Source organism: Choloepus didactylus, chromosome X, assembly GCF_015220235.1.
Source record: "Choloepus didactylus isolate mChoDid1 chromosome X, mChoDid1.pri, whole genome shotgun sequence".
NCBI classification, from domain to species: Eukaryota; Metazoa; Chordata; class Mammalia; order Pilosa; family Megalonychidae; genus Choloepus; species Choloepus didactylus.
Window position 1 is genome coordinate 113,976,459 of NC_051334.1, and position 21,144 is coordinate 113,997,602.

At 37.5% G+C, this 21,144-nt stretch overlaps 1 protein-coding gene across 1 annotated transcript in view; it reads right to left on the reverse strand.

Annotated features, from left to right (window-relative positions):
- NRK (Nik related kinase) overlaps positions 1 to 21,144 on the reverse strand; it is a 210,487-nt gene that overhangs the window by 160,157 nt on the left and 29,186 nt on the right. The gene's annotated exons all lie outside the window — the stretch shown is intronic.

Below are 21,144 nucleotides of genomic sequence, written 5' to 3' on the forward strand. Positions count from 1 at the left end.
CTCAAACTCTTTCAAAAAATTGAAGAAAAAGGAACACTACCTAACTCATTTTATGAAGCTAACATCACTCTAATACCAAAACCAGATAAAGATGCTACAAGAAGGAAAAACTATAGGCCAATATCCCTAATGAATACAGAAGCAAAAATTCTTAACAAAATACTTGCAAATTGAATCCAAAGACATATTAAAATAATCATAAACCACAACCAAGTGGGGTTCATTCCAGGCATGCAAGGGGGTTTCAACATAAGAAAATACATCAATGTGATACAACACATTAACAAATAAAAAGGGAAAAAATCAAATGATCATCTCAATAGATGCAGAAAAAGCATTTGACAAAATTCAGCATCCTTTTTTGATAAAATCACTTCAAAAGGGAAGAATTGAAGGAAACTTCCTCAATTTGATAAAGAGAATATATGAGAAACCGACAACCAGCATAGTACACTACAGTGAGAAATTAAAAGCCTTTCCCCTAAGATCAGGAAGGAGACAAGAATGCCCACTTTCAACTCTATTGTTCATCATTATGTGATAAGTTCTAGCCAGAGAAATCCAGCAAGACAAAAAATAAAAGGCATCCAAATTGGAAAGGAAGAAGTAAAACTGTCATTATTGCAGATGATGTGATCAGATATTTGGAAAATCTTAAGAAATCAATGACACATATCAGATAAGGGTTTAATATCCTGAATATATAAAGTGATCCTACAACTCAACAACAGAAAGACAAACAACCCAATTAAAAAATGGGCAAAAGACATGGACACTTTTCTGAAGAGGAAATACAAATGGCTTAAAAACATGAAAAAATACTCAACTTCACTGGCTATTAGGAAAATGCAAATCAAAACCACAATGAGATATCACCTCACACCTAACAGAATGGCCATTATCCAAAAAACAGAAAATTACAAGTGCTGGAGAGGATGTGGAGAAAGAGGAACACTTATTCACTGTTGGTGGGAAGGTAAGATGATGCAACCACTCTGGAAAACAGTGTGGCAGTTCCTCAAGAAGCCAAGTATAGATTTTCCATATGACCCAGCTATCCCATTACTAGGTATATACTCAGTGGAACTGAACGGACATTTGTAAACCAAGGTTTATCATAACATTATTCACAATAGCTAAGAGATGGAAACAGCCCAAATGTCCATCAACAGTCGAGTGGATAAACAAACTATGGTACATACACATGATGGAATACTATGCAGCTGTAAGACAGAACAAAGACATGGATCATATAATAATATGGATGAAACTTGAGGACATCATGTTGAGTGAAGTTAGCCAGAAACAAAAAGACAAATACTGTATGGTCTCACTAATATGAACTAACATTAATAAGCAAACTTTGAGAGTTAAAAGCTGATAACACAGGCTACCAGAAGATAGATAGAGAGTAGATATCTGGCACTTGATGCTGAAGGACTACAGAATGTTCAGCAGGATTAATTGTATAGATCCAGAAATACATAGCATAATACTGTGTGATGATAGCACAATATTGTAACTACACTGAACAAAGATGTCCATGAGTAAAGCTGAAAGAGGTGGGCTAGGGGCATGAATGACACCTGATGTAAAGATAGAAGATAAAGACTGGGACTGTTTAACTTAGCAAAAACTGGAGTGGTTAAGGATTATGACTAAATGTACAAAGATAAAACTATTCTTTCATATGGGAGAACAAATGAATGTCAACCATGCAGGGTGTTGGAAAAGGGATGGTATTTGGGGAAAAATATAATCAAAGCAAACTGGAGTCTATGGTCAACAGTAACACTGTAATATGCTTCCATTAAATGTAATAAAGGCAATACACCAAATCTAAATGTGCATGAGATGGGAATAAAAGGGAGGTATATGGGATTCTTGCTAGTGGTATTGTCTGACCCTACTATTATATTGTATTGTATATTTTATTTTCTTTTTTAATATCTTTTTTATTATTCATTAAAAAATCTTTTTTTTTCATAGTAATCAATATGTTCAAGTGCTGACTGTGGTGATAAATGCACAACTGTATGATGATACCATGAACAACTGATGGTACATTGTGGATACTTATATGGTTTGTGATTATAGCTCTATAAAATTGTATGGAACAATATAAACAGTGATAAAAGAGATGGAGAAAACATGGAGAGAAGGACGTACATATTTGCTGTCAGTTAGGAGGTAGAATGGTATAGCCTTTCTGGAGGACAGTCAGGTGGTTCCACATGAAGCTAAGTAGATGGGTGCCATAAGGTCCTGCACCCTCATTAGGGAGCATTTACTTGGAGGATCTGAGAGCAGGGGCATGAATGGACATTTGCACACTGGTGTTAATGGAGAGAGTACACATGATCTGCAGTGGTTGGAGGTGGCCTAAGAGTATATTGACTGAGGAACAGAATGGTGAACTGTTGTGTGTGCATACAATGGAATATTGAGCATCTGGGAGAAGGAGTGAAGTTGTGAGACATGCAGTGAGGTGAATGGAACCTGTAGACAGAATTTTTTTATGAAGAGGGTTTATTAGGTCAAAAATTTACAGTTCTGAGTCCATAAAAGTGTCCAAACCAAGGCATCAACAAGTGGATACTTCACTGAAGAACAGCCTGTGATGTATAGATAGCATTTTGAGTGAACTATGCAAGAAACAAAGGCAAACACTATAATGCCTCACCAATATGGAGTAACTACAATGTGTAAACTCAGAATTGAATCTTAGAGCACAGCTTAACAGGAGAATGACTCTTGCAATGGTCCATGGATTGTAAGCTCTTAGAGCTGTAAAAACTATTCCTTAATTGTAATGGCTATCTCCAAACTCTGAGATGCTGATCCCTCTGCATATAACCTGATCGGTCTCTAGAACATTGGGTATCTGTGTGACACCTGAAACGCAGAGCTGGAACTCGGCAGATATGAATGTCAGCATTAGAACATATAGCAACTGTTTAAAAAGCTGAAAAAGAGTCCAGACTTCAACTAGAGATATGAATGAAGCAGATGTGGTTAGGACTAGGGCAAATTGGGCCAAAGGGTAAAGAACAATACTGACTGCATTTTAAAACCTCAAATTCCTTGTGAAACCAAGGGAAGAGCTGTTTAGTTGGTGCAAGAGCTGTATTTCCTAAACAATTTAACTCATACAGTTTGTTCAAATACCATAATTACATGGAAATTTTAATAGGAAGTGTGAGATAGCAACACATACCAAAGTAATTTGGCAGAGAATAAAACATATACATGCAGCACCCCCCCCCCCAGGAGCCAGGGGAAAATGCAGAGGTGTTGAGCTTCCTCACCTGGATTGTTGCTGATACACTCACAAACATTGAGGACAGATGGTTTGATGTGCCGAGACCTCTATAATGGGACTTGCCCTTATGAGGCTCATTACTGCAAAGGAGAGGTTAATCCTGCTCATAATTGTGCCTAAGGGTCTCCCCCTGAGTACCTCTTTGTTGCTTAGATGTGGCCCTCTCTCTCTAGCTAAGCCAAGTCGGCAGTTGAACTCACTGCCCTCCCCCTACATGGGCTCTGACTCCCAGGGGTGTAAATCTCCCTGGCAATGCAGGATATGACTCCCAGGGATGAATCTGGATCCAACACCATGGGATTTAGAACATCTTCTTGACCAAAAGGGGGATGCAATAAGAAACAAAACAAGTTTCTGTGGCTGAGAGATTCCAAATGGAGTCAAGAGGTCACTCTTGTGGCCACTCTTATGCACTATTTAGATAACCCTTTTTAGGTTTTAGTGCAGTGAAATAGCTAGAAATAAATACCTGAGACTATCAAACTACAACCCAGTAGCCTTGACTCTTGAAGACGATTGTACAGCAATACAGTTTACAAGGGGTGACAGTGTGATTGTGAAAGCCTTGTGGATCATAGTCCTTTTATCCAGTGTATGGATGGATGAGTAGAAAAATGGTGAAAAAAAACTAAATGAAAAATAGGGTGGGGGGATGATTTGGTTGTTCTTTTTTACTTTAATTTATTATTCTTTTTTTCACCTTTTCTGGTACAAGGAAAATGTTCAAAAATTGGTTGGGGGGAACTAAGATGGTGGCTAGGTGAGACAGGGCAAAAAAAAAAAAAAAAACACCTCTGTGAAAAATACTAGATAAAAGCTAGAAAGTGACCCAGAACACCAGTTCCAGTAATGCACCAGCCAGACAAGGTCTGCTAAACCCACAGGGAACGTGCATTTGGTGAAACCAGGAGTCTGCATTCTGAAGCAAGTGAGTAAGCCGGCGGAAAGTCTGGCAGCCACACTGTGGTGTGGGGAAATCATGGGTTGGCATTTGGAGATGGACTAGTTCTTTTTTTTTAAAAAAAAAACCGGGAGCAGCTGCAGATATGGCAGTGAGAACCGCACAGTGAAGCACTGTAGGAGCAGGCTGTAGCCAACACCTCGGTGTCTGATGTGGAGAATAGCCCTCCCCACACCTGCTCCTGATTGTCTCAGGTCCAGGGGGATAGAGGGAAGCCAAAAGGAGAAAGAAACCATGCCCCTTGCAGATATCTCCCTGGCGGGCTGGAGACACTCCTGCCCAGGGATGGAGCCATAGCCCAGAGCCACGCCAAGAGTGTTTCCCGCAGTGCCACGTACATGCCACAATATCGGTCATGGACAGTGGCCTTTAGTGCACACACAGCTAATTGTTCCGGAGCTGGGAAGGCGGAGCTGTGCGAAAAGGGGGAAATTAACACGCCACATTCAACCATCCCAGCAGGCTGGGAACTCCCCTGAATGGTCCAGCGGCCCAGGGCTTCCCTGGGGGCTAGCACATTCTTGTGACATGGCACAGCCTTCCCTCAGCAGAGGTCCTGGAAGAGCACAGCTGGGAAGGGGGACCCACTCAGAAATTCTAGGGACCCTACACCAATACCAAGGACTTGTGGTTCAGCAGCAGAGGAAATCTGTGGTGAGACTGAAATGAAGGTTTTGACTCTTGCAGCAGCCTTAAATCTCCAGGAACACCTGGGAGGTTTGATTATTAAAGCTGCCCTGCCTCCCTAACTGCTGACACACACCCCACATTCAGGGCAGACAGCACCAATAACACACCCAAACTTGGTGCACCAATTGGACCCCACAAGAATAAGACCCCCACACACTACAAAGACAAAGTTGGGGAGAACTGACTTGAGGGGAATAGGTGACTCGTGGATGCCATCTGCTGGTTAGTTGGAGAAAGTGTACACCACCAAGCTGCAGTTCTGACAAATTAGAGATCAAGTAAAGCAAATGCCAAGAGGCCAAAAACAACAGAAAATCTTAAAGCATATGATAAAACCAGATGATGTGGACAACCCAAACCCAAACACCCAAATCAGAAGATCACAAGAGACACAGTACTTGGCACAGTTAATCAAAGGCCTAAAATCAAACAATGAGAGCATGGCACAGGACATAAAGGACATTAAGGAGAGCATGGAACAGGATTTAAAGGACGTAAATAAGACCCTAGAAGAGCATAAAGAAGAAATTGCAAGAGTAAATAAAAAAATAGAAGATCTTATGGAAATAAAGGAAACTGTTGGCCAAATTAAAAAGACTCTGGATACTCATAATACAAGATTAGAGGAAGTTGAACGACTCAACGTCCTTGATGACCACAGAATGGAAAATGAAAGAACAAAAGAAAGAATGGGGAAAAACATCGAAAAAATCGAAATGCATCTCAGGGATATGATATAAATAAAATGTCCAAATTTAAGACTCATTGGTGCCCCAGAAGGGGAAGAGAAAGGTAAAGGTCTTGAAAGAGTATTCAAAGAAATTGTTGGGGAAAACTTCCCAAACCTTCTACACAATATAAATACACAAAGCATAAATGCCCAGTGAACTCCAAATAGAATAAACCCACTACAAGACATATATTCTAATCAGACTGTCAAATACTGAAGAGAAGGAGCAAGTTCTGAAAGCAGCAAGAGAAAAGCAATTCACCACATACAAAGGAAATAACATAAGACTAAGTTGTGACTACTCAGTGGCCACCATGGAGGTGAGAAGGCAGTGGCATGACATATTTAAAATTCTGAGAGAGAAAAATTTCCAACCAAGAATACTTTATCCAGCAAAACTCTCCTTCAAATTTGAGGGAGAGCTTAAATTTTTCACAGACAAACAAATGCTGAGAGATTTTGCTAGTAAAAGACCTGCCCTACTTCAGATACTAAAGAGAGCCTACTGACAGAGAAACAAAGAAAGGAGAGAGAGAGAGAAAAAAATTTAACAGACATATGGAACATTACATCCCAAATCACCAGGACACACATTTTTCTCTAGTGATCACAGATCTTTCTCCACAGTAGACCATATGCTGGGACATAAAACAAGCCTCAATAAATTAAAAAAAAAACAATTGAATATATTCAAAGCACATTCTCTGACCACAATGCAATACAAATAGAAGTCAATAATTCTTGATTTGTAACTCCACTATTTACTTACTACATGATATAAAATACATAAACTCTAATGACAAATCAGTGGCTTTGGACTCAATGTATAATATGTAATTTCTGACAAGAACTACATAAAGGTGGAGGAATGGAGGAGTATAGGAACATAGTTTATGTGTCCTATTGAAGTTAAGTTGGTATGAAAGAGAAACAAGATTGTTGTAGATTTAAGAGGTTAAATTTAAGCCCCACAGTAAACACAAAGAAATTATCAGAGAATATGACCATAGAGATGAAAAGTAGAGTATGGGTTATGAGACGTGGGGGAAGGGGCTATGGGGAGTTAAGAAATGAGTGTAGGGTTGCTGTTTGGGGTGAAGGGAAATTTCTAGTAATGGATGGTGGGAAGGTGATAGCATTGCAACATTCTAAATGTGATGAATCCCACTAATGGAATGCTAGGGAGGGATTGGAATGGGAAGATTTAGGCTGTATATATGTTTCCACAATTGAGAGAAAAAAAAGAAAAAGCCTAAATAGGCAATGACAGTTAAATACCAAGGATGATCCTGGATGAGATCTGAGAATGGAGGAGAGGACATAAGGAAAAAAAAAGGAAATATTGAATGCAAGCTTTGTATCAATGTTGAATTTCTTGAACTTCTCAGCTGTGCTTAATGGGAATGCATAAAAGAATGTTCTTGTTCATGGGAAATGTATATGTGAATTATATTGTTTGTTCAAGGATGTGTCCAGCTTGCTCTCGTATGTTCAGAAGACAGCGCAATAGATGATGGATGATAGATATGGAGGGAGGGAAAGAAAGAAATGGTGATGTGACAGGATGTTAAAGTTGGTGGATTGGGGTATCAGGGGAGGGGGGGTCAGGGTATGCTGGAGTTATGTGTATGGGTTTTGTATTGTTTTTCCAACTGTTCCTCTAACTTTGAATTTATTTCAAAATAAAATTTAAAAAAATTGATTGGGGTGATGAATGCGCAGCTATATGACGGTACTGTGAACAATTGATTGTACACTTTGGATGATTGCATATGTGAATACATCTCAATGAAAATGAATTAAAAAAAAAAGCTGAGGGGAACTCATTTTGCCTGTTGCCTTTGCCACAAGCCCCACTCAATGCTAATATCAGTAATGGGTACATCTAATCTGCAAGGCATATCTTGGCCCACTCCCCTTAAAGCTTGAGCCTGTGTGACAGCTTGTTTACCATTTTCAAAGGCAGCCTGCTGTGGAACATCCCATTCCCATGTTTTTCTTTTCTGACTTAGGACATAAAAAGTTTTAGGATGTGTGGTTAATGGGGTATAAACCAAGGAAACCCGTTAGCTGTTTAGAAATATGTGGGGTGGGATAGTTTTGCACTTTTTCAAGAACAGTAGAGGAAATAGTCTAAGCAGCAGTTTCTAATTCTGCAAGGACAGTTACTTGTCAACATAACATCATCAATATAATGAAAGAGAGTGACCTCTGCCAGAGGTTTCCAAATTTTTAAATCTTGAGCCACCAAACCATGGCAAATAGTGGAAACATGAAGAAATCCCTGTAGCACTGCAAATGCCCACGGTTGCTCCCCCACCCCCCATGTGAAGGTGAATGCAGGCTGGCTTGAAGATCTAAAGAGATGCTTAAAAAAGGTATTAGTAGGATCCAACTCAAAATGAAACTGGACCAATTTAAGCACTTATGTCCCACAACAAAGTAGCTATGTTTCATACAGCTCTAAACAAGGGATTGAATTCACAATTTCTATAATAAAATATTAAAAGAAAAGGGCTTCAAACCAATAAGAACAAGATAAATAACTGGTATAATGCCCTTTTCAGGTTTCCCAAAGTGCTTATACATAAGTAGTGTCATTTGATACCTGAAACATCTCTGGGAGTTTTGTAGTGCAAGGATTACAGGCTCAATGTCATATAACTCATGATCAGGAAGAGCTGAGATAAATAGTGTAATATGTGTACAAAGATTTAAAAGTGTATGGCAATTCTGTAATTTATGCATGATTGCTTTGTAAACCCACAACTTTTTTAATAAAAAAATTGAAGTGTGGGTGAAGAAAGGCAGCATATAAACTGCCTAATTTTGTGGATTTCAGTATAGAAGAGTAGCAACTTTGAATAAATTGACAAACTTGCCCATGTGTCTAAGAGCATGTAAGAGCTTATTAGAGCATGAGACTTCTAAAAAATTCAAAAATAAATTTTAGACAAAGAAAACTTTGTTATACCTGTGTTGATATCTTCAACAATCATCTAGCCAAGTATATTTCTCCAGCTATTCTCATTGTTCTCTCTTTATCATCAATTTTTTCTCTATTTCATTCCTTTAAAAATACAAAGTTCTCCCAGTTTAAATGTATCTTCTCTTGACACACTTTCATCACCACCTATTGCTCTATTTTCTAAGCCCCTGTTCAGTAAAGCTTTTCAAGAGGTTATGTTCTCCCTGTTCCCAATTGCTTTCCTTCTATTCTTTTTTAAACCCATTCCAATCAGGATTTTGCCCCACCACTCCTGTTACCATAACCAACAAATTTTTATTGCTAAATACAATAGCCAACTTTCAGCCTTCATCTTAGTTGACTTCTCAGCAGCATTACACATTGTTGATCACTCTTTCCTCCTTGATGTATTTTTCTTCACCTGCATTACAAGAAACCACACTCTCCTTTTCTCTTACCTCACTGGAGGCCCTTTCTCTGTCTCCTTTCTTGGATATTCCTCTTCTGTCTGACTTCCTAATATTGGAGGACCCCGGGGCTCAGTCCTCTTTTTCTTCTCTATCTATACTTTCTCTTTTTCAGCGATCTCACTCAGTTCCACATCTTTCAGTGCCATTTATATGCTAATCATTTACAAATTTTACTTCTATTTAAGATCCTATAACCAAAGGCATACATCTAATTGCCTATTACATATCTCAACTTGTATATCCAAAAGTAATTTCACATCTAAAATGTCAAAAACTTACCTGTTGATATGTGCCATAAAACTTGCTCCATTTTCTCCATCGCATATGATAGCAATTTCATCTTTTCAGTTATTCAAGCTAAAGAATTTGGGATCATCCTAAAGTCCTCTCTATTTCTCATACCCCACATCCAAATTATAAAGAAATTAAATTTGGCTCTACCTTCAAAATATATCCAGAATCTGACTACTTCTTACCAACTCTACTACTAACCACTAGATTCTGAACCATCACAATTTTTTACCTGGATTATTGTAATTACCTCCTAACAGGTGTCCCTGCTTCTGTCATTGGAATCCTGCAGTCTATTTTCAATACAATAGAAATTAGAGTGATCTTTTAAAATATATATCAAAATATGTCAACCATGTGCTAAAAACTCTACAAATGCTTCCCATTTATGCAAGGCTCTACAGGATCTTGCTTTTCTTATATTCTGACTTAATTTTAAACTCCATCCCAACCACACTGGCCTATTGACTTTCAAGTTACTCTTCCCTCTTCCTGGAATAATCTTCTTCCAGATATCTGTATGGCTAATTCCTTTACATCCTTCAAGCCTTTGTTCAAATGTCACCTTTTAAATTGCAATCCATTTTCCTCACTTCATACACAATTCCTCCACTCTTCTCTGCCTATTTATTCTCTATAGCATGATAAACTTTGTAACATACTACATAATTTACTTATTCATAATATCTGTAGCTTATTGTCTTTCTCCCTAGCTAAAGAATAATCTCTGTGAGGGCTAGGATATTTCTTTCATTCCTAATGAGGCTGACATGCTTAGAACAGTTCCTGGAAAATCTTAATCAGTTAATAAATACATGTTCAATGAAGGAATAAATGAGTATCACACTCTTTTAACCATGATTATTTATAAACTTTGATTTGTAGAACTTAATTATAATATCAGCATTTCAAGTTTAATTTTAAAACTCTGTTGAAATTTTGGTTGGAATTGCTAAAGTTAATAAAGTAATAAGGGGAGAATTGTCACCTCTGCAATATACTGTCTTCCAATTCATAAAATGGCTTGTATCTCCATTTGTATATTGTTTTATGTTCTTCAGTAAACTTGTATAATTATTCTGTATTTAGGTCTTTCAGATTGTTAGATTTAATTCTAGGCACTGATAATTTTTGTTGCTATTATTGTGGTTATCACCTTTTCAAATTATATTTTCTAATAACTGGTATATATTAATGCTATCAAGTTTTTAAATATTGATATGGTTCCAGCAAACTTGCTAAAACCTATTATTTCTAAGGGTTTGTTGTACTCTTAGAACCTTTTATGTAACAAACAAAGTAAGGAGGGTTTTATTCTTTCTTCTCATTCTTTCCACTTTCTATTTCTTTATTTCTTTATTTCTTACATATTGCTAAGACTTCATGTACAATGTAGAATGGTATAGGTCAGAGGAGGGGCATACTGAACTTTAATGCTAATGCTTCCAAGATCTAGATTTTAGTGATAATTCTTTTCAAATTTTATCATTAATTTTGGTGCTTTCCATAGGTACTGGTAGACATCTTTTATCAGATCTGGAATTTCCCTTTTATTATAAATTTTCTAAGGGCTATTATAAAAAATAATCTAACTTTATTTCTTAAATGGTAGATTTCCTTTATAGATATTCTGTTGATAAATTATTTTTCTATTCTTGGAGATAAACAATTTGATTTTTATGTTAAGCATATGTATGCTTTCCTCACAGATATTATTTTTTAAATAGAAAAATTATTTTTAAGAGTCCAAAGCTCAAATAATCTGAACAAGAGCAACTACTTAATTATATGAACCTATCTGAGAAAATGGGTTTTACTGATATCTGAAAAGAAAGATAAAAGGTATAGTGGAATTCATGGTTACCAATGTCAAAACTTTTTTTATAGCCATGACTGGAACTCCTACTCTATCACTATATTTCAGTAAACTTAAAACAATGGAATGTACATGACCATTTCCCCTTCTCCATCAGCTCTCCTTCAGCCTTGGTCCCCATGATTGCTACCACTTTAACACTTTCAGCAAATGAAGGGTCCTGAAAATAGTTTTTTTCTTTCACCCACACATCAGTTCCCTTGTCCACTAGAGTTAGAAGCCTCCACAACTCTGGCCCAGTTTTAGACGAACAAACAGAAAATGGCATTTGCAAAGAGATTGAAAAAGTCATTTATCCATTGGTCTACCTTGGTTTAACTGCTTTCTCTGAATTGACAAATAAACAATTGCTTCTATGTATGATCATGTGTTTTCCTTCTACTGAATTGGCCACATCAATCAGCTGTTAAATAGCTTATAGTCTAAATGGTAGGATTGAGTCCCTCCAGCCTTTCTTCCTTTTGTTACTATGCATTTGAATCAACCAGAGTCAGTGAAATCATTCTAAGCAAAAAGAGACTTGAATCTAACAGAGAGAGAAGGCTTCCTCCAACAAGGGCAACTGGATAACCTCTGGCAAAACTGTAGTTTGCCTTCACTCCACAGTGGCTCCCACCTTCCACCTCCCACATCCCCCTTCAGGCTCTCTCCTCTCAAGGAGGCACTACATCTGGTCTTGCTTTCCTTGGTAACAACTCCCCATATTACAAATCTCTCCTTCCCTCTTCTCTCACAACCATCAAAAATATTTACCTTCTTTCTGCTTCCTTTCCCTTGGGATTAAGGTGAGAACTGATCTAATCTGTGATAAAGCATTAATTAGTAGTTGAATGCATTACTTAATGTATTATTTTCATATGCACAGGAGATTTCTAGTGGGGAAATGACTTAAAGCCCAAAGGAATGACTCTTTAATAATGGGAATTTTGAGGAATGTGTCAAGTTGGTCTGTGGGACCTATTTTTTTTTTTATTACATTCAGTTTTATTGAAATACATTCACACGCCATACAATCATCCATGGTATACAATCCACTGTCCACAGTATGATAACATAGTTATGCGTTCATCACCACAATCTATCTCTGAACATTTTCCTTACATCAGAAAGAACCAGAACAAGAATAAAAAATAAAAGTGAAAAAAGAACACCCAAATCTTCCCCCCATCCCACCCCATTTGTGTGGGACCTATTTTTGGTCTGGGATATCTTCTCTACAAATCACACCTTGTTGGATCAAATATCTGCCTTCCCCAACACACATGTTTAATTTTTTTCAACTTCTGAAAAAAGTAATAAACCCTCTCTGAGATTTCTAGTTCATACCTAGAAATTCAAGCTCTTCTAAGTAGTGGTTCCTGACCAAAATCACTTAGGGTAGGTCTCAATCATTTGCATTTTCAAAGGATTCCTCCATAGAATTTTGATGTGACCCATACTTAAGAACCACTGAAAAAGTAAAATGAGAGAATTCTTCTCCATCAGAGGGCAGTAAGTTCAGGACATGTACCACTTCTGCACACAATGTTGCTTAAATACAGTTTCTCAATTCATGTCAAATTGTGGATTACCCAGGAAAGAACTCAACATTGAGATACATAATCTATTATATTCTCTCTTTCATTCCCTCCCCCTCACCCCCTAATTCCTCCCCCCCCCACAAATCTACTATCAGAAGTCATTTGACTTGCTACAGGAACATATAAAGAACAATGCAGAGAAACATTTTTAAAGGCAAGGCTGGCCAAACTTTCCTCTTGATTCAGTGTTTTCAAATGTTCATCAACATCTAATACACTTGGGACAAATTATTCAAAACTTTACATAATAATAAAAGCATATGCAAATAAACATGGTGGGATGTGATTCTGAGAAAACAATGAATACATTTCTTTTACATATCATCAGATAGCATCCAGAAAGCAAAGTTAATAACCAAACTGAGAGCTGTTGGTATCTAAAGAAAAAAAATAAGGAAGGGGTAGAAAGGTGGGAAGACGGCAGAGTAGGAAGCTTCAGGATTCAGTATTTCCACAAAAACAACTATTAAACAAGGAGGAATTGTCTGAAACAACTATATTGAAACTCTGGAGATCAGAAGAACACTGTACACCATCCAGGGAAAAGTGGGAAAAGAAGTTGATAAATTACTGTAAGACCCATAAGTTGCTCTGTCTCCTAGAAGTGGTTACTGGTACTCATCCCCCATGCTTGTAGCAGGCCACTAGGGGCACTAGCCCCTGGCTAACTTGCTGTTGACATAAAGGGACATAAAAATTCTCTTTCTCAAGTCCAGGGTGGGCATGACAAATCAATAATCACACCTCTTGATTACTAACTTTGGATTGCTGGGGGCATGGCTCTGAAGGTGGCCATCCTTCCAACCTACCCTGGACAAAGGCTGCTAGGGAGACTTACAGATACTAAGCTCCTCAGGGGGACAGTTAGTGAAGGGCTGCCTTTGCTGGGCAGGTCAAAAAAGCTCAGTTTAGGGAAGCCAAGGAAGAATCCCCTGGCAACATTCCTGATACACTCCCCGGGGCAGTTTGGAGCCTGGTTGCAGTTTGGGCACAGCTTCCTGTGTCCCTGGTCTTATTCAGGCTTGGAGAGACTGACAGAAAATTCCTCTCTGAAATACACCCCTCCAAGAATTTTCCCTCCAGGCAAAAGCAGCTTGAAATAACAAAATGAATTTAATAAACTATAGGGGGGGACAAAGGCAAACGTGTACCTGATTTAACATAGGGGACAGCCAAACACTTGTAAACAGGGGAACTCTGAAACAAGTAACAATCAATTGCCCAGGAAAAGGCACAGGACCAGAAAAAACGGAGAGGACCCTGTTCTCTGCATTTGCCTTAGGAAGACCATCCTGATAGTAAGAATGACACTCAAAAGAATCTCTGTCCTATCACCAGATGGTTACAAAATCAAGAAACAGACATCTCAAGGAAAAAATCTCAGAGATGACATTTTAAAATATCAAAATGTACAGTATGCAACAAAAAAGCACAAGAAAAGAAACAGGAAATGATGGCCAATCAAAAGTAAAATGGAGGATAAAAATCCAGAAAACATGGATGAAGAAAACCAGAATGTGGACATACCAAAGAGTTAAAACAACATCTTAAAAATGCTCAAGGAGATGAAGGTAAATACAGAGAAATAACTAAAGGATATCAGGAAGTCAGTGAATGAGCAATATGACAACCTTAGTAGAGAGGTAGAAATTTTTAAAAGGAAACAAACAGAATTACTGGAATTGAGGATCACAGAAACTAAAATGAAAAATTCCCAGGAGGGTTTAAACAGCAAACTGGAATTGGCAGAAGAAAGAATCAGCAAATTCAAACATAAGAAAATTGAAATGAGTCAGGCTGAGGAGCAGAAAGACAAAAGAATTATAAAAAGTGAAAATAGCTTAAGACATCTCTGGGACACTAACAAGCATACCAAATTATGCATTATGGGAGTCCCAGAAGGCAAAGAAAGAGAGAAAGGGACAGAAGGAATATTCAAAGATATAACAATAGAGAACTTCCAAAACTTAGCAAAAGATGTGATTATGCACATCCAAGAAGGATAAACATGAAGAAAAATATACCCTGTCATTTACTGATCACACTGTCCAATGCAAAGTACAATGAGAGAGTTCTGAAAGCTGGAAGAGAAAAGCAAAGTGTTATGCACAAGGGAGTCCCAATTAGACTGAGTGCCAATTTCTCATCAGAACCTATAGAGGCAAGAAGGAAGTGAGTTTAAGTACCTGAAGGGCTGAAATAAAGCAAACTGCCAGCCAAGAATTTTAATATCCAGCAAGACTTTCTTTCAAAAATGAGGGAGAGAAGATGGTGGCATAGAGAGGAGTGGAAGCTAGTTAGTCCCCCTGGAACAACTAATAAACAACCAGAAACAACTAGTAAATAATCCAGAATAACTGTGGGGGGACAAACTTGACCATCCACTCATCATACACCAACCTGAATTGGGAAGAATGCCCAAGATCGCAGCATAAGATCTGTAAGTAAAAACTGCAGATCCAAGCCAGGAGCCCTCTTCCCCCACAGCCCAAGCTGCAAAGCCTCATGGTACTAGAGAGAAACTCTCTCCCAGCAAGCAAATATAGCTCAGCTGAGCTCCAACTGGGGTTTTAATTAACAAGTGTGGACTGCTCGCTACGTGCTTCAAATCCTCAACAAGCAGACAGAGGATTTGGGTGATGACTGACCTTGGAGAGCTGGAGGGTGGCCACAGACTGGCCCTAAGGGGGTTTTCTGTCCCTGTTTTGGCTCAGTGGAGAAAGGCTCAGCCATTTTCAGTTCTCAGCACTCTGACCCAGACAAGGGTAGAGATAGCACAGGCAGAGACTATTCAAATGCTAATGACCTCTCCCTAGGTGGTCTAGCTTCCCTAAGAGGAAGACTCCTTACACCAGTCTGGAATTACAGGCTGACAGGCACCACCTGCTGGGCAGAAAAGCACAGTGACCTGAGGCATCACAGGGTGTACCAATTTTCTAAGACACATCCTCAGGGAAACAAGATACTGAATATTTCTTCCTTCTGGGACCTGAGCCCATTCTGGTCTGGGAAAACCTGATTGGGGTAACCAAGGAAACCATGCCTAGACAACAGAAAACTACAACCTACACTAAGAAAAACAAAGTTATGGCCCAGTCAAAGGAACAAACTTACACTTCAACTGAGATACAGGAATTGAAACAACTAATAATAAGTCAATTCAAAAAGCTTAGGGAAGATATGGTGAAAGAGATGAACCATATAATGAAAACACTGGGCGTACATAAGGTAGAAATTGAAAGTTCAAAAAACTAACTAGCAGAATCTATGGAAATGAAAAGCACAACACTAGAGATGAAAGACACAATGGAAACATACAACAGCAGATCTCAAGAGGCAGAAGAAAACACTCATGAACTTGAGAACAAGGCAACTGAAACCCTACACAAAAAAGAACAGATAGAGGAAAGAATGGAAAAATATGAGCAATGTCTCCAGGAACTTACAGACAAAAGGAAAAGCAGGAATGTATGTATCATTGGTGTCCCAGAAGGAGAAGAGAAGGGAAAAGGGGCTGTGCCAGTTTGAATGTATTATGTCCCCCCAAATGCCATTATCTTTGATGTAATCTTGTGTGGCCAGATGTTATCAGTGTTAATTAGATTGTAATTCTTTGAGTGTTTCTGTGGAGATGTGCCCCACCCAACTGTGGGCGATGATGACTCTAATTGGACAATTTCCATGGAGTGTTGGCCCACCCATTGGGTGGGCCTTGATCAGTGGAGCCATATAAATGAGCTGACAGGCAGAGGGAACTCAGTGCAGCTGTGAGTGACATTTTGAAGAGGAGCAACAGCCAAGAGGGACACTTTGAAGAAAGCACAGGAGCTGCAGATAAGAAACAGTTTGAAGATGGCCGTTGAAAGCAGACTCTTGCTCCAGAGAAGCTGATAAAGGACAAATACCCCAAGTGCAACTAAGAGTGACATTTTTGAGGAACTGCAGCCTGGGAGAAAGCCATTTTGAAACCAGAACTTTGGAGCAGACACCAGCCACGTGCCTTCCCAGCTAACAGAGGTTTTCCGGACACCATTGGCCATCCTCCAGTGAAGGTATCCTTTGATGATGGACACTTTATGGCCTTAAGACCATAACTGTTTAAACAAATAAACCCCCTTTATAAAAGCCAATCCATTTCTGGTGTTTTGCATTCCGGCAGCATTAGCAAACTATAACAGAGGCAGAAGCAATAATAAAGGAAATAATCAATGAAAATTTCCCATCTCTTATGAAAGATGTAAAATTATGGATCCAAGAAATGCAGCATACCCCAAACAGAATAGATCTGAATAGACCTACACCAAGACACTTAATAATCAGATTATAAAACATCAAAGATAAAGAGAGAATCCTGAAAGCAGCAAGAGAAAAGCGATCCATCACATACAAAGAAGTTTGATAAGACTATGTGCAGATTTCTCAATAGAAACCATGGAGGCAAGAAGGAAGTGGGGCGATATATTTAAGATACTTAGAGAGAAAAACCACCAACCCAGAATCCTATATCCAGCAAAACTATCCTTCAAATATGAGGGAGAGCTTGAAATATTCTCTGACAGACAATGGCAGAGTTTGTGAGCAAGATACTTGCTCTACAGGAAATGCTAAAGGAAGCACTACAGACAGAAAGGAAAAGACAGGAGTGAGAGGTTTGGAAAACATTTTGGGAGAAAGTAGCACAGCAATGTAAGTACACTGAACAAAGATGACAGTCAGTATGGTTGAAAGAGGAAGGTTGAGTCCATATGGGACACCAGAACAAGACAAAGGATAAAGACTGGGACTGTGTAACCCAGGGAAACCTAGGGTGCTCAGTGATTGTGATAAAAGGTAAAAAATATTTTTACATGAGGTAGAACAAATGAATGTCAACATTGCCAGGTGTTAAAAATAAGGTGGAACTGGGGGATGAAATATAATCAATGCAAACTAGAGACTATAATTTATGGAAACATTGTATTATGCTTCCTTTAATATAACAAAGGCAATATGTCAAAGCTAAATGCATATGGGGGGTGGAGAATAGGGGAAGGGTATGGCATTGGTGATGTTATCTGACTCTTTATTCTACTTTAGTTTAATGCTATCTTTCCTTTTGTTGCTTTCTAGCTGTCAAGTTTTGTTTTTGTTTTGTTTTTCTCTCTCTCTTTTCTTTTTCTTTTGTCTCTCTGCCTTCTTTGACTCTTCCTCCTTCTTTGTGGAAGAAATGGAGATGTCCTTATATAGATAGTGGCGATGGTGCTGAATACATAAATACATGACTATACAGGGGACCAACAATTGTTTACTTAGGATGGAATGTATGATGTGTGAACAAAACCAACTAAAAGAAATGGGTTGATGAAGAAACCTTGAGGGCACTATATTGAGTGAAATAAGACAGACACATAAAGGCAAATATTGCAGGGTCTCACTGATATGAACTGATTATAATATGTAAACTCATAGACATGAAATATAAGTTACCAGGATGTAGCATGAGGCTAAAGAATGGGGAGTGGTTGCTTATTGTGAGCAGAATGTTCAACTAGGGTGAACTTAAACTTTTGGAAATGGACAGGGGTGATGGTAGTATGTTGTGAGAATAACTAACAGTGCCGAAAATGTGTGAAGGTGGTGGAAAGGGAAAGCTCAGCGTCACATATGTCACCAGAAGGAAAGTTGGAGGTTAAAAGATGGGAATGTATAAAACAGTGAATCTTGTGGTGGACAATGTCCATGATTATACAAATATTAGAAATCTCTCTCATGAACTAGAACAAATGTATGACACTATAACTAGAAGTTAATAATAGAGAGGCATATAGGAAAAAAATATATACCTGTTGCAAACTATATACTACAGTTAATAGTATTTTAACATTATTTCATCAACAGTAATGAATGTACTATACCAAAACTATGAATCAATAATGCAGGGGGGCATAGTTAGGGTTATGGGAGGATTTGAGTTTACTTCTTTTGTCTTTATTTCTTTTGTGGAGTGATGAAAATGTTCTAAAATTTGAAAAAAAATAATTGTGTTGATGGATGCGCAGCTGTATGATGGTACCATGGGCAATTGATTGTACACTTTGGATCTTTGGATATTTGTATGGTATGTGAACAATCTCAATTACATATATATAGATATAGATATAGATATAGATATAGATATAGATATAGATATAGATATAGATATAGATAGATAGATATAGATATAGATATAGAAATGAAGGAGAGATTAAGACATTCTCAGATAAACAAAAACTGTGGGAGTTCTTCTCCACTAAACCTACCCAACAAACAATGCTGAAGGGAGTTCTTCAGATTAAAAGAATGGACACTAAACTGAGGTTCAAAGAAACATAAATAAATAAAAGTCCATGGTAAAAGTAACCATTTGGGTAATTAAGAATGCCAGTATTATTGTATGGTATTTTTGTATGCAACCCCACTTCTTCCTTCCTACAGGTGCTAAAATGAAAATGTATAAAAAGTGATGAAAAATCTATGGTTTTGAACCCACAATGTACAAAGATATAAGTGGTAACAGGTAAAAAAAATGGTAGGGGCCAGAGCAGTATAGAAAATTATATGCATATGCTATTCCAGATTAGTTGGTATCAAACCAAATAACATTTTTATATATTTAGGATATACAAAAAGTAGGGGAATGGAGGAATACAGGAAAAGTGTATGTGTATGCTTTTGAAATCAGTTTGGTTTTAATCAAAATATGATAGTTATATACTGAGAATGTTTTAACCCCAGGGTAACCACAAGTAAAATATGTGAAAAACATGCCAATATAGAAAAGAAAAGGCACTCAATGTGGTACAACAAAAAAAATTAAATAATTATAAAAGTAGTCATTAACAGAAGAATTAAGAGACAAAAAATATACAAGAATTAAAAAGACTAAATAGCAAAATGGTGGAAGAAAATCCTGCATTATCAGTAGTGACTTTTAAATGTAAATGGATTAAAATACACAGTCAATAGGCAGAGATGGGCAGAATGGATCAAAAGAATGACCCAATGATATGCTGTTTACAAGAGTCTCACCTTAAATCCAGACATAAGCAGGTTGAAAATGAAATGATGGAAAAAATATTCCATGCAATTGATAAGCAAATGAGAGCCAGGGTAGTCATAGTAATAACAGGTAAAATAGACTTTAAGACAAATCTCTTAAAAGTGATAAAGAAATTCATTATATATCAATAAAGGGGACAATTCAACAAAAAGACATAAGAATTATAAGTACATACACAATTAATAGTACAACCCCAAAATATATGAAGCAGATATTGACAGATTTGCAGGGAGAAATAGATAGTTATACATTAATATTGGGATATTTCAAAACTGCACATCTGGACAGAAGATCAATAAGGAAAGAGAAGACCTGAACAACACTCTAAACTAGCTAGATGTAACAGACATATATAGGACACTTCAACCAACAGCAGCAGGATACACATTTTTCTCTAGTGCACATGGATCATTCTCTAAGATAGACCATATATTGGGTCACAACACAAGTCTAAATAAGTTCAAAAACTTGAAATCAGACAATGTATATTCTCCAAAGACAATAGAATGAAGCTAGAAATCAACAACAGAAGGAAAAAAGTAAAACTCACAAGTATGTGGAAATTAACAACCTACTCTTAAACAACCAATGGGTTAGAGAGAAAATCAGAAGTGATGTTAGGAAATACCTTGAGGTGAATGAAAATGCAAATACAACATACCAAAACTTAAGGATGCAATGAGGGCAGTGCTGAGAGGGAAATTTATGTCTCTAAATGCTTATATTAAAAAAGTAGAAAGATTTCAAATCAGAGACAACCTCAAAAATTTTAGAACTAGAAAAAGAAGAGCAACTAAACCCAAAGCAAGGAAAGGAAGGTAATAAGGAGATTAGAGTGGAGATAAATGAAATAGAAAAAAAAATAAAGAGAATTAACAAAACCAAAAGTTGGTTCTTTGAAAAGATCAATATGATTGACAATCCTTCAGCTAGACTGACAAAGAAAAAAAGAGAGAGGAAGCAAATAACAAAAATCAGAAATGAAAAGGGGTGTATTACTATTGATCCTGCTAAAACAAAAAGGACTATAAAAGGATACTATGAACAACTGTGCACCAAAAACTAGATAACCTTGATATAATGGACAAATTCCTAGAATCAGACAAACCACAAATATTGACTCAAAAAGAAATAGAAGATCCCAACAAACCAATTACTAGTAAAGGGATTGAATCAGT